At 43.7% G+C, this 15357-nt stretch overlaps 1 pseudogene; it reads left to right on the plus strand.

Annotated features, from left to right (window-relative positions):
- LOC140522758 (dnaJ homolog subfamily A member 1-like) overlaps positions 1 to 13404 on the plus strand; it is a 44661-nt pseudogene extending 31257 nt beyond the window's left edge.
- The last annotated feature ends 1953 nt before the right edge of the window (positions 13405 to 15357 follow it).

A 15357-nucleotide genomic window follows, 5' to 3' on the forward strand; every position in this document is an offset into this window, starting at 1 on the left:
GATTTGGATGAATAGGTTTTCCTGTTCCCCTATTAACTTTGTGTGGAACCAGTGTTAGGTCAGAAAGGGGTCAAGTCTTGGATATTGACTTTGGAGTCCCTTCCTAAAATGACAAAAAGTGATTAAAAGTTCTATATACTCTAAGCTTTCCTTCAACCCTGGCCCCAGAATTGGCTTTGTATATATTCTGTATAAATGGAACCTCCCTTTGTGGCATATTTTCGCCCCCTTCTCTGCATTTTCCTTCTATTTCCAGGTGGCACAGAAAAGTGTGAAGTTTAAAATAGTTAGTTGCACTTTCATAATGTATTTGAAAAGAAAGTTCGAGACCTTCGTTAAAAAAGATGCAAGAACAGAACGTATGATACCAGAGGTGTAAAGGATCACCAACTAGCCCATTTTACAGAGTTCAATCTGAGGCCCAGAAAAGTGATGTCCCCAGGACACAGAGGAAGTTATTGACTGCCCTTCCAGACACCACATCTCTCCTTCACCCAAGGCCAGGGTTTCTTGGCACCCAAGGACTGGGTAGGACTTCTTTCTCGTCCTGAGTGGTTCACCTCCTAGTTGCCCCTCAAATGAATTCGTCTCTTTTCATACTTTTGAAAATGCAGAAACTAGATGCCATGAGAACTTGACCCTATTCTTGAGCATGGAAGCGCCTCGCTTCCCCACCCCATTCCATCCCATCCTTGTCCTCCTGCCTCTTCCATTTAATGGAGGGAGACCTCCCTGCCCTGCCCTTCTCCCACCCCCAGCCCCCAGCCCCAACCCGGGGCAGTCACTAGGTCGGTAGTTCTTTCTTTCCCAGCCTCTCCCCCACCTTCTTCTCCACCTCCTCCCAATTCCATCCTATTATCTAACCCGGAGGTAGGCTGCAGGACCCAGCATTGGGTCCTTTGATATAGTGAGATGCTGGAAGAATGCTTAGATTAATGGGGGTGGTAAGAGGGATAAATGCACAAATTACTGTAATAGAAAGTAAACATCAAGGCCAAAGAGAGTTCCTGGCAAAACCTATGAAATCTGGGTAGAACAGATCACTTAACTTGGAGATGGGGAAAAAAGTAGCGCAGGAATAGCAGGAATGGAGGGACTTCTATGGTTATGGATGGGGGTGGGGGTGGGGGGGAGGAGGAGGAAGAGGGTGGAATGGAGCAGTTAACTAACTAGGAATCAGGCTGAATGATTCAATGCTGTGAAAATGAGAAAAGGTGGGGAGAATGGAAGCCAGAGAGTAGACCAATTCATCTGGAATGGGAAGGAAATAATAAGAGATAAAGCTAGGTAGATACAAATACACAAGCATTTTTATATACCTACTATGTGCCAGGGTCTAGGCCTATTGGGAAATGACAAGTGCGTGTAAAGATATATCCAAAATAAATTCTGTGTCACAGAGTTGAGGGCGCGGTTGGAGGTGGGGAGGTATGATCTGGGAAAGATTCAGGCCAAAAGCCAGATTACAAAGAGCTTTACTGGGCAGACTTAAAAATTGGACTTTTTTTTCCATGGAGAAAAAGGGAGCCATTGAAGGCTATTGAGCATGAGTGACATGATTTACAACTTTTCTCCTCCATGAAATTGGCTCTTTCTTTCTTCGCAGTACCCTGTGGCCTTGTTTACCGAGATTTAGGATTTAGGATCTGGCAGTGAGGAATGACACAATTACATGAATAGCTATTGTGTAAGGTTGAGCATGTTAAGGAAGGGTAGAGTCTAGGTGCTATGGGTTTCTGGGGGGCCCAGATCACATCAGATGCAGTCTGGCTCATCTCTGTATCCCCCAAGCACCTCGCAAAGTACTATCTTTGAACATCAAAAGCAATGAATAAATGCTGCTTGAACCAAGTCAATTCTTGAGGGTACTCCTTTGAATCCTGGCCCAGGTCTAGCTAGCAGAGGGCCATACATACAGCTGCTGCTCAACAAGTATTTATTCAGTGTGTTAAGAGGATGCTAGAGGTGAGAAACTAGGGAAATCCCCAGCATTCCCCTCCTCAGGCCCCAGAGAAGCTGTCCAGAGCTGGTGACTGATCTGGCCTGATTTTGAATAACAAGCTAGTGATCCTATCTTCAAGAAAAAGGAAAGGAGAAGAGAGTACAGATCTGGAATGAGAATCAGAGCGTGACAGAGCACCAGAGCAGGTGGTATGTCAGGAAGCAGCCCCAGTAAGCATCAGACAAGAAAGGGATGAGAGGGCAGAAACCATGAAAGTGGGAGGGGAGCTGCAACCATTAGGTCACCAATACCAGATTCCAGGGACAGGGATGAATGTCTCTGCTTGGTGACTTCACCCAGAGCCAGCACTGATGACTTCTCATTCCCCACCTCCCTCTTTACCTTTCCATTTTCAGAATCTGTTCCCAAAATTAGTTCTATTTCCATAATGTTTCCATTCCTGCTCACCTTCTCTTTACCTGTGATTTTCTAAGATAAATGTGGTTACCTGTTGCCTTCCTGATCTATGTTTTTTATCATCCAAATGCAGTAGAGAAAAAGTAATGGGAGAGAGACAGAGACAAAGATAGAGGGAGTGAGATTTTACAATTTTGATAAAATTTACCATGGCTGTTCCCTGGCCAGGGCTCAGAACTGTGAAAAGAATTTATGATTCAATTTTACAGTTCCTCAGAATAAAGAGGAAAAACCTAGTCCAAGAGCTTTCTAGGTAATGAGTTAGCAACTTTAACTGAGTAAAATTGTGATGAGCTGAGACTGGTATGAGAACTAGGCCTTGGGGATTTCAGAAAAAGCAGGAAAGACTTACATGAATTGATGCTGCGTGAAGTGAGCAGAACCAGGAGAACATTGTATATAGTAACAGCAACGCTGTGTGATGATCAACTATGATAAACTTGGCTATTCTCAGCAATGCAATGATCCAAGACAATTCCAAGGAACTCATGATGGAAAATGCTGACCACATCCAGAAAAAGAACTATAGAATCTGAATGCTGATCAAAGCATACTATTTTCACTTCCGTTTTTGTTTTTTCCCTTTTGTTCTGAGTCTTCTTTCACAACATGACTAATGTGAAAAAATGATTGTACATGTATAAGCTATATGAGATTGCTTGCTGTCTTGGGAGGAAGTAGGGAAGGGAGGGAGGGAGAAAAATTTGGAGCTCAAAAATCTTACAAAGATGAATGTTGAAAACTATCTTTACATGGAATTGGAAAAAATAAAATACTATTAAGAAAAAAAAAAGAATTAGGCCTTGGTCACTTTCTCTTCCCATCTTTATGAAGCTGGTTCGAAGGAAAAACCATTCCTCCAGAGTTGAAAAGCTGAGGGAATAAATAGAATAGTCACAACCTATGGGAGGAGTTAATGGGGTAACTGGGAAAGAGTAGGTTGACCCACACAAGCAATAGAGACCAAAGAAAAGGAACGACAACTCTGCTCACCAATAGACCATAGCGTCACGTTACCATTACCACTGCTAGAAAGAAATGAGTCATTTTCTTCCTCTTTTCCTCTCATTGCAACAACAAATAGAATATCCTGTTACTGTCAGACTCATGTCTACAAATCAGATTTATTTATTATGGTCCTTGTTCATAGTAATTCTGCACTTGGAAATGTAGTTATGAAATGGTTCCTATTTTGACCCCCATGCCCCATTTCTTTACATATCAAAATTCTCTAATAGGATTAAGAAAGATCTGTTTTCTTAGACTTGTATGAACTGATGCAAAGTGAAAAGAGCAAAACCAGAAGAACACTGTACACAGTAACAACAACAGTGTGTGATGATCAAGTATGAATGATTTAGCTCTTCTCAGCAATACAATGATCCAAGATGACTCATGATGAAAAATGTTATTCACATCCAGAGAAGGAACTGATAGAGTCTAAGTGTAGATCAAAGCACACTATTTTCATTTTATTTTTTTCATGGGTTTTTTTTCCCCTTTTGGTCTATTTCTTCTTTCACAACTGTGACTAATATAGAAATCTGTTTTACATGGTAGCACATGAATAACCTATATCAAATTGCTTACCATTTTAGGAAGAGGGGAGGGGAGAGAGGGAGAAAAATTTGGAACTCAATATTTTGTAAAAATGAATGCTAAAAATTGTCTTTACACATAATTGGAAAAATATAAACACTTCTCTTTCTCATGTGGCTCTTCTTGTACCCTCATGCCACAACTTTCTACTCTTCTCCTTTGACCAGATTGAGTGCCCACAGTCACAAACCTTCCAGCTTGTCCATTTAGAAGTCACCTTTCATGATCTTGGAAAAAGGAGCTATAGATGGGACAAACAATGGCTGTTGCCATGGGATGACTTCACCACTTCTTTCACCTCTCCTAAAGAATTCCAAACAAATTTCCCATGGTAACTCTTAAGTGAACTATCACTATCTTCCTCTTAGAGAGCTGATCTCACATTAGTTTTCTCTTTTCTATCACTAGGAAGAACTGCAAATCTCAGGGGTTTTGTGGCCACCCAAACCCTTGCCAGAGGTTCTTGTACAAATAATTCTAGAGCTAGAGACACACATATTCTTCTACTGATATTGTAAGCTCCAATGAGGACTGTCTTACTCCTTATTGTATCTCCCCAGCACCTAGCAGAGGTCTCTGTATACAGGAGATGCTTAATGAACACTTGTTGAATTGAACTCAGTAGAAAAAGACAGTGCGGTAGAGTGGAAAAAGTACTGGATTTAGAATCAGGAGACCTGAGTTTGAATACTAATCCTGACATTTACTAACACTGTGAAACTGAGCAAATTACTGTCCAGATTGAGCATTACTTAAACAACCTCTGAGGAACTTATAATTCTAATTCCTATGGGTTAGGCATCAAAAAGAGGCAAAACAAAGATCTAAAGGTATATTATTGATAAAAGGGACAGGGTAAGACTTCATGGAGGAGGTAGCATTTGAACTGGTCTTTGAGGAAGAGAAGGGGGGAAGAGATTCTGGCATGGGGAAAAACAATGGCAAAGAATCAGAGGTGCAGAAAACACTGGTTATATTTGGGGAACAGAAATTTTTTCTTTTGTGGCAAGGAAGGCCATCAGTGTGTATGGGATGGTAAGACCCCTACTCAAATTGACTACTCAGAGGCATCTCAAAGTAAAAACAGAAAATCTCCTTTATTCGGTCCTCATGAGAGACCTGGCTGTGCCTTCACCAGTAAAGCTGGAGTAGAGAGGTGGCTTACAGAAGCAGAATGGCATTTTTATATAGACCCTGACACGAAAATCTCCCTCCCACCACCGACCATTATTCTCATTGGCTGAGAAGCAAGGTCTTACATTTTGGGGAAATCTAACCAATCCCTTTTGAAACCCAGTTCAAATTTCCCACTCCTGGACGTTACAAAGCCCGTGAAAATACACATCATTAGGCATTGAGGAGTTAGTGAATCATTGATCCTAAAGCAATACATACCTTTATATGGAAATCACCCGACTCTGGAGGAATGGACACCTGGATCCAAGGTCTCCTCCACTCCAGGGAGAAGGCTCCACATTCCTGAGAAGTCTTCACTAAATCTGTTCCCATTCAAGTGCATGCTACCTCTACCATTTCCCTTCCCTGTCTTCCTTCCCTCTCTCCTCTCTCCATCTCTGTCTCTGGGCACTGAAGAAGGATCTTTGGCTTCCTTCAAGTCTTAGCTAAAATTTCATCTTCTATGTAAAGCCAGACACTAACAACATGACCCTGGGCAAATTACTTAACCTCTGCCTGCCTCAATTTTCTTATCTGTAAAATGGGGATAATAATAGCACCTACCTTCCAGGGTTGTTGTGAGGATCAAATGAGATAATAATTACAAAATGCTTAGCACAGTGGCTGACTCTTAGTGATGATGATGGTGATCAGGCCTCATTAGCTTTCTTAGCTCATAGAACCTCTTCAAGATGCTAAGAAATTTGTTTCCAAGAGAATCACAATAATGTGTAAGCAAAGTGCTTTGAAGAAAGGGAGGAGTAACTGGTTTCAGGAGGCCAGTCGTATAGACAAGGATATTTGATTGGCTTCTGAAGTATTAAAAAAGAGCTGTGGACATCAAAGGCTCCTTTCACCCTTGAGGGGATTGAAGTGTGGTGATAAGAGTAGAACTTCACAAGCCAGTGTCTTTGAAAGGTCTAGAAGGGCTTCCAGAGCCCTAATATTCTTGGCGTTCCAGGTTGAGAGTTATAGCCAGCCCAGTACTGATTTTCTGAGGAGGCCAGGAGAACTTTCTGGATTCTGGCCAGTAGAAGCTGAGATAAGGATTCACGGGGCAGTAGCTTCTGGATATGAACTTGGTGAGACCCATGCTATGTAGGAACTGAACAGAGTTTTGCAGCAGGCCTGGGTCCCAGAGCACACACAGAGGCAACACTCACATCTCCAGCCTTGGTGGTTGGGACTTTGTGCCAGAGTCAGACTCTATCCCTTCCCCAGCTCCTGGAGGAAGTGGGCAGGTCCTGCCCGCTCTTGTCTCCTCAGCACTCTCCACACTCTTGCTGCTGCTCTGCCACAATCTCTGGCTTCTGCCTCTATCTCCTTTAGACCAGTACAGCTGCTGATCTTCCCCTGTCTCTGTCTCCTTTTTCTTGTGCAATCAATCACCAACCAGGACTTGCCTCTGTCCCCTGCTGAGGCCCTGTCAGGCTTCACCTGAATATGAGATCACAGTTTTTTAAGAACAGGCCCAGGACACCACACTGCCTTGTCTCCCCAACCCCCAGGTGAGGCCGATGACTATTGGAATGCCCTTCCAGGCCCAATTGCCTTGGCACTAAATTTTTCCATGTCCCTAGGCACTTCCTTTCTAGGGGACTGGCTGTCTTTGAGGGCCCCAAGGTATGTGCTCATTGGTTAGGGTTAAACCCTATACAAGTCACCATGCATGCAAATCTGACATAGTGACAACGGGACCTAACTAGAGACTCAGACAGTTGGACATGGAGCCTGCTAGCTTCAGGCTCAGAATACCTCACAAGTGTTTACAAGCTTCTGAAATTCTTCTTGTGCAATCCCGGACTGAATAGAGGAGTTTACTGGTGTTTTCCTTCATTGTTATAGGTCACTGCCTTATCTGATACTTCATCTCCACTTCGCATCTGATGCTCAGCCTGATTTCAACTCCCTGGAACAAGGCATTTCTCCCAGGGGAAGCTTCACTTCTAAGCTCACCTAGGTGCTGCTAACTCAAGCCTTGACTGACCCTACCTCCTTCATTCTCCTCTCCCCTCACTGCACAACTGGAGAGCAAAGTACCAAATTTCTCCCAATGCCTTCCTTTGTTATTATTGTCCTTTATTGTGCAATCAGTCAGACTCTTCATGACTTCCTTTCTTGGCAAAGATGCTAGAGTGTTTTGCCATTTTCTTCTCCAATTCATTTTACAGATGAGGAAACTGAGGCTAACGGGGCTAAGTGACTTGCTCAGGGTCACGCAGTTAGTAAGAACCTGAAGCCAGATATGAACATAGGAAGATGAGTCTCCCTGACTAGCTCCAGCACTCTATCCATTGCACCACCTACCTGCTCACTTTCCTTTATAGAGGGTGGAAATTAGACTTGGCTCACATGGATGTGCTGGACTCCATTTGTCTTAACTCACTACAAGTATATCAGTTGGAGACTTTTGGTTGAAGAGCATGAGTCAAAGACTTCAGGTAACTATGATAGTTGTCTAAGGTGACTCTATGACAGCCACCTCTATTTCCTCTTCTGAAAATGGGAATCATAATTTGCAATGCTTGCTGCTCAAAGATTGTTAGGAAAGTATTTTTGTAAATCTTAATGTGGATGTGTAGTGGTGATGGGGTACAAACCCAAGCCAAGACCTTTTCCTCTTGGATTGGAAAGATTTTTGTCACATTTGTCTGAAGGGCACTGGAAAGTCTGGCCTTGGGGGAGGCTTCTTGGATTCTCCTTCCATTTCTCCCAGGGCAGATACTCCCTGTCTTCTATTTAGCATTCTTTTGATATTCCTCCCTTTGATCCTAAAACCAGCTACTCCCATCAGGATCTTCCCTGGGTTTGATCTATCAAGACCATCCCTGGGACCCCAGACTGCCTGGCAACACTTGGGATGCTTCCCTCAGTCATATTCTGTATTTAAGTTCCACGTCACCTCCATGAAGGTGCTCAGATTCAATCCAGCTCAAACTGTCTAGCTGAGATTCTATCTGGCCCATTTGTGAATACAAGCGTTACAAATTCTTAGGCTCCTTAAGAGTCAACCCAGTATGGAAAATCTTTAATAAACTTTGTTTTTCTTTGGCTTTAAGAAGGCTTGTTTTGAATTCATTTGAGCAGGACCCAGAGTGTTGGTATTTCAGGGTCCCCATACCTCAACATTTTGGTTCCCTGACTGGGAAGAACTGCTATTCTCAAGCTCTTCTGCCAAGACTGGAAGGTATGTAAGCCTCCCTCTCTCCCTATCCTCTTCTTGCTCTCCAAGCACTTTGGAAGTGGATTTTCGAACCTGACCTCAGGTTCCAGTAGGTCAGGCAGCTAGAAGGCTGTCTTGCACCCAGCCTGACACTCTCAGGTTGTTGGTCCAGTGGCTATGTTTGAGTCTGAGGACCTGGGCACACGTTCCAAAGCATAGAGGATCAGGAAGTGTGTGCCTGACTCTCTGAATTCCCTGGGCACTAGGGAATTAGGGAAACATCAGTTACTTTTTTTTCCTCCTGTTTTTTTCAAGGCTTACTCCCATGTCCTCCTTTACAGAGGGAGGTACTTCTAGCTCCATGCCTGTATTGGGTCAATCCTCTTCAATTCCCAAAATTTCACTTTTGGGTTGTCTTTTACAAAATTGGAAAAAATTTAGCTTCTTTAAAGAACTTAAAAAGAAAAAGTTGGTGTTCTTTTGCAACACAATTTGGTCTCAGTATCACCTGGAGGACCATGAAGTATGGCCCATTTTTGGGACCTTACAATGTAATACTCTTTTACAGTTAGAATTATATTGTTGCCAAAAGGAAAAATGGATAGAAATACCCCACATAATGGCCTTTGTCAAACTCTCAGGATCCCATTCTCAGAAAAGATTGTAAGACTCTGCCAGAGTCGTCCCACAAAAAGACAATGGGGGTGAGTTGGACGTTTGTGTCTCAGCCTCACCTCTTCCCTTAGCTCCGTTGCCGCCATCCCAATTCCTATCCCCACCCCAATCTCCGCCAACCCCTCCCATCACTCCCTTACCTCTCCCAACTCTGGCTATCCCTTCTTTCCCTTGGTTTCCCTTCCCTTTTCCTCTACCCTAACCCCCCTGGATTCCTGCCTCATTTACCTTCCAAGTCTCCTATCCTGTATCTCCTCCCATGGCCCCTCCTCCCTTGGTGACTCCTGATCCATTCCCCTTCATGGATCTTGCTGAGGTGCCTCCCTCTGCAGCCCTTCTCCCTGGGGCAACATCCACTCTGGCCTCAGGCCCCACTCCCATACTCTCTGAGGTATCTCCTCCTCTGACCCCTTCCCTTCCTCAGGTACCAGTTGATCTTTCCCCCTGTCAGCCTGATCCCTTGACTTTATATCCTAATCCAGTTCAGTCAGCATTCCCCAGCCTCTTCCTCATGAAAACCAGGACTTCCTATCTCTCTGACCAAGCCCCTGCCCCCACAGCACCTCATGTCCCATTCTCCATCTCAGACCTTATTCAGGTTAAAGAGAAACTGGGGAAATACTCGGAAGACCCCACTAAGTTTACTGAGGGTCATAAGGACAACATACCCCTACAATCTGAACTTTCTTGGAATGATCTGCATATCTTTTTCTCTGCCTGCTGTACCATTGAGGAGAAGAGGACTATATGGGAACACGCCCAAAAGTTTGGGGATTGACTGGCTAGCACTGATCTCACAAAATACCCCCCCAGGAGCAGCTGCTGTTCCCACTAGTGATCCAGGATGGAATTATCAAAAGAGTGAGGACAGAGGAAAGAGAGACTGTATGGTAATTTGCCTGTTAGAAGGCCTAAAAACTGCATTTTAAAAACAAATAAATTTTCAAAAAGTTAGGGAAATTACTCAGGGAGAAAAGGAAAACTCTGCCCTTTTTCAAGACCAGCTAGTAGAAACTATTAAAAAGCATCCAAATTTGGATCCTGACTCCACAGAAAGGGCAGCAATCCTTAGCATGTATTTTATTAATCAGTCTGCCCTAGATATTAGGAGGAAACTGCAGAAATTGGCAATGGGACCCCAAACACCTCAGGCCCAATTACCGGAGATGGCCTTTGGAATCTTTAACAACAGAGACCTTGTTGCACCAGAGGAAAGAGAACAAAGGGGAAGGGCCAGAGACTGGGAGAATGTTCAATTCTTGGCTGCTGCCATGGCCAGGAAAAGACCTAGGAAGTACCCCTCCAGGGCCCCCCTTTAGAGAAAGCCTGGCTACTTGGGCAGTGGGAAAACCTGCTTTTGATGTCACAAGGAGTGTCACTGGTCCAAGGATTGCCCCTCCAGGGTGCCCCGCCAGAGGGAACCCCAGGAACCTATGGCTATGGAAGCATGTCCATGTGACCAAGAGGGACATTGGAGGAAGAATTGTCTCTCAGGTTGGAAAAGTGGTGGAGTTGCACCCCAGTACCCTGTCCTCTAATCTTCTCAAGACTCAGAATAACAGGAAAGCCTGGGTGCTGGCAGTGCTCCCACTTTCTCCACCTCTCTCACCAAGCATGGGGCAAAAAACAAGGCTGAAGGTAAGGTTACCCACTTTAACATGGCTAAATCCTCTGCTTTAACAATTACTCTGACTCTACCTGCCCTTTGACCAGGCATTGAAGGGGAAACTAAGGAATGTATGAGAAGATGTACCCCCTCCCCAGCCTACTTGATCTGTTATTTAAACACTCCTTCCTTTTGACCTCCTCTGGCCCTGCCCCCTTATTGGGAAGGGACCTGATGGTGAAATTGGGTAGTGAATTTTCTCTAATCTCCCTTTTGCCTCTGTTCACCAGATCTCCCCATGCTTACTTGAAAGTGTGGGAGACAGTTGAGCCAATTGTTTGGGATCTGAAAATTCCAGGGCAAGCTACTTCTGCCACCCCTGCCCTTGTTAGCCTCCCAGACCCTAAAGTGTTCCCCCAACTTGGCCAGTATCTGATTAAGACTGAGGTCTGTGAAGGACTACAACCTTTAACTGAAAAATTCCCTTAAGTATAAAATCCTTGTCCCTTGTTCATCTCCATGTAACACTGCAATCCTTCCTGCAAAAAAGCCTAATGGAGAATACTCACAATTTATTTTTGTCTTTGAATGTATTCTTCCTGGGGAATCAAGTCCATATCAGCCAACATGGATAGTCTTGCACCAAAAGTTTCAAGGTAACCCTCATTTATTTGGCCAGGCTTTGGGAGGGGATTTAAGGGACTTGAAACTAACCAGGCAGTAGCTTAATTCAGTATGTGCATGATATCCTTATTTGTAGCCCCATCCAGGCTGCATCTTTGGCTGTTGCCACAGAAGCCCTTACTTTCTTTCATTCATTCATTTATTTATTATTATTTTATTTATTTTCTGTGTTCTACAATCACTACCATATGACTTAGATTTTTTTTCCCTCCTTCTCCCTCCTTGCCCCCTATGTCCCCCACCCCTCCCCGAGATGGCATACAATTTATATAGGTTCTACGCATACATTCCTATTAAACACATTTTCACCTTAGTCATGTTACATAGAAGAATTAAAATGAATGGGAGAAATCATAAAACAAACCAAAGTGTAATACAAAAGAAAATTATCTACTACATTATGCAATTGAATTCCATAGTTCTTTCTCTGGATGTGGAAGGCATTTTTGCCTTAAAAGACCATTGGGAATTTTTGAAGTCCTTGCATTGCAATGAAGTTCTAAGTCTACCAGAAAAAATCCTCGAACTCTATGGTTGCTGCTGTGGACAAAGTTCTCCTGGTTCTGCTCCTTTCACTCAGCATCAGTTCATATAAGTTTTTCCAGGCCTCTCTGAAGTCTTCCTATTCATCATTTCTTGAAGCACAATAGTATTCCATTACATTCATATGCCACAATTTATTCAGTCATTCTCCAATTGATGGGCATCCTCTTGATTTCCAGTTTTTGCTACCACAAGTGCCGCTATAAATATTTTTGTACATGTAAAGCCCTTAATTTCTTGGGCACTGGAGGGTACAGGGTCTCTTTGAATAAAGTCCAGATGGCATGCCAGTCCATAAAGTATCTGGGCCACGAACTCATGTCCACCTCTCTCTCCTTAACCTCTGAGAGCAAAAGCACTATTCCTGTTGCAACCACTAAGAAACAAGTTCCACTCTTTTTAGGCATGGCTAGATTTTGTAGTCTCTGGATTCCTGATTTGGGTTTTATTGCTAAACCCCTTTATGACCCTACTCAGGGCACTGGTCTGGACAAGGTTAAAGCTTTTGAGACTCTGAAAACTAATTTGACCACCACCCCAGCACTAACCCTACCCAATCTAGGAAAACCTTTCACTCTGTATGTTGATGAAAGGAGAGGACAGGTTTTAGGAGTCTTAACCCATTCCTTAGTACCTGACCTTAGGCCTGTTGATGTTTTTACTTACTCAAAATATGTTTTCCATGTTCTATATGCCCATGGAGGAATCTGGAAAGAAAGGGGATATCTGACAGAAAAAAATTCCCCTATCAAACATGCCCTTCTACGTTTTGACCTTGCCATAGTCTTCTTTAATCCCCTCCAGGGAAAATATTTTTTTTCTTTTTACTTCTCTCTCTCATGAAACTGTTTCCTTTTGAATTGGCAATCATAGTGTTAACCCTTTTTCTCCTCATCCCTGACACTTTAAATACATTTGGCCTTGAAAGTGGGAGGAGAACTCCTTGGTCAAACTGGGAAACTCATTAGGCAGGGTGGAAGTTGACTTTGTGAAAAGTTCCCCTCCCCAATACGACTTCCTCAGAGGTCTATGCTACCTCTTTTATGTTGGCTACCCCTCTAAGGATTACTTTTTCCATCTCAACACCTTGCTTACAAATATATCCGGAAATTTACATTGGCCAGCTGTACCAATGGTTCCAAGGAAGCATTTCCTATTTGCACCTATGACCTGCTTGCCTCCAGTGCAGGTATGTGTGCTCTAGCAAACATCAATAATTCTGGACAGGTAGAGATCTGTACTGAACATATTTTGGAAAAGGCACAATGGATGCAAGAAATCCGTAATAACTGCAGTGCCCCCAAATCATCCTCTTCATGGGAATCCTGGCTTCTTTCCTTATTTCCCCCTACTCTTATTCCTCTACTGGTTACAACCCTTTTGTGTCTGTTTGGTCCTTGTTTGCTTAACATCCTGGTTGTATTTGTCTCCTCCAGGGTCCGAACCATCAACTTCCAAATGACAGCCCAGGCTACATACCAACCTCTGACTGAATCCAAGGTCTCCAGCCCACTCGACCGGGCACTGCCCAGGTTCTGAAGTCTGACCCCTTGAACAGGACCCAGAGAGGCAGGGACAGCTCTACACCCCTTGCCAGCAGGAAGCAATTTTAGAAACTGAGACTCTCGCCCCTTCCCACAAAAGAATTTGGGTCTTATCTGTTTGAGTGGGGAATGATGGGGTACAAGCTCAAGCCAAGACCTTTTCCCTTTGGGTGGGGAGGGCTTTTGTCCCATTAGTCTGAAGGGCCCAGCCCCCACCCCTGCCAAAGTCTGGCCTTGGTGGAGCTCCTTGGATTCCCCTTCCATTTCTCCCAGGACAGATACTCCCTGTCTTCTATTTAGCATTCTTTTGATATTCCTCCCTTTGATCCTATAACCAGCCACTCCCATCAAGATCTTCCCTGGGTTTGATCTATCAAGACCACCCCTGGGACTCCCGACTACCTGATGACACCTGGATGCTTTCCTCAGTCTTTTTCTGTATTTAAGTTCCATCTCACCTCCATGAAGGTGCTCAGATTCAATCCAGCTCAGACTGTCTAGCTGAGATGCTATCTGGCCCGCTTGTGAATATAAGCGTTACAAATACTTAGGCTCCTTAAGGGTCAACCCAGTATGGAAAATCTTTAATAAACTTTGTTTTTCTTTGACTTTAAGAAGACTTGTTTTGAATTCATTTGAGCAGGACCCGGCATGTCGGTATTTCGGGATCCCCAATACCCCATACCTCAACAGTAGAATTACTGGGATAGAGCTCTCTGATCATTAGACAGTCATTGCTGAAAGGACAGAGCTAGGCTTTCTGAGGCAGTTGTTCTTGTAGTATGTTGTGTGCATCATGCCCTGTGGCTTAACTTTTAGTGTTAGCTTTTGTTTGGGCATGAATAATTGTTGTTCAGTCATGACTGACTCTTCTCAAACCCATTTGAGGTTTTCTTAGCAAAGATATAGTAGTGGCTTGCTATTTCTTTCTCCAGCCCATTTTACAGATGAGAAAACAGGCAAGCAGCATTAAGTGACTTGCCCAGGGTTATACAGTGTCAGAGACCAGATTTGAACTTGGGAAGATCAATCTTCCTGACTTCATACATAGCACTTTATCCACTGTGCCACTCAGCTGTCCCACAAGAAGAATTAGTGGTGAGATAGAGAAAAAGAGAATCTTGAACTGGGAGCCTGGACAATTAAGGTCCAGCCCTGGCTCTTAATCTGCCATCTTGGGGCTCAGTTTCTTCTTTTGTAAAATGAATGGGTTGAGCTAGATGAGCTGTAAGGTCCCCTCCTATTTGAATTTCCTATGAGATATGAAAGACCCTCCTGGTTTTTCATTTAGAGTAGTGCCTTTCTACCCTTCATTCAGATAAAAGGTTGTCGGCTAAGTTAGTGAGTTAGTGGTCTTGTTGAAATGAACAATTTATATGATTTAGTATAAAAAGCCCTAGATTCATAGTCAGGATTTTTAGAATGAGAAGGAAACATAGATTCCATGTTCCAACCCCCTTATTTTACAGAGGAAAGAATTGAAGGTCATATTGTACCTCAGTTTCCCCCTTCATGAAAGAGTCTCACAGGTCCTAAGCATAGAAGTAAGATCTGGATCCAGGTCTTTCTTCTGACTATAAATCCTGGGCTCTTGAAATTACACCACACTGCCCATCACAAGACTTGAATTTGAATTTCACATCTGTTCCTTATGGTCTCCATGCTCCCAGACAAATCCTCTTTGGGTCTCATTTCTCTCTCTGTCAAATAAAAGGGCTAGACTAGGTGATTTTTAATGCCCTCTGGAGCTCAAATACTTATGTACTTGTGGTCGGAAGAACTGGCGCCTCATCAACCCAGGGACATCCCCCCATGGATCTTTGCCAGGAGGTCTTCATGAACTTCATGGGGGTGGTAGTGGTGGTGGTGGTGGTGGTGGTGGTGGTAAAGGGCAGCACAGAACCTACAGGGGTGCTCAAACAGGTGTATAAAATCGGCAAGGCAGGAA

The sequence above is a fragment of the Notamacropus eugenii genome, chromosome 2 (assembly GCF_028372415.1).
Source record: "Notamacropus eugenii isolate mMacEug1 chromosome 2, mMacEug1.pri_v2, whole genome shotgun sequence".
In the NCBI taxonomy this organism is placed as follows: domain Eukaryota; kingdom Metazoa; phylum Chordata; class Mammalia; order Diprotodontia; family Macropodidae; genus Notamacropus; species Notamacropus eugenii.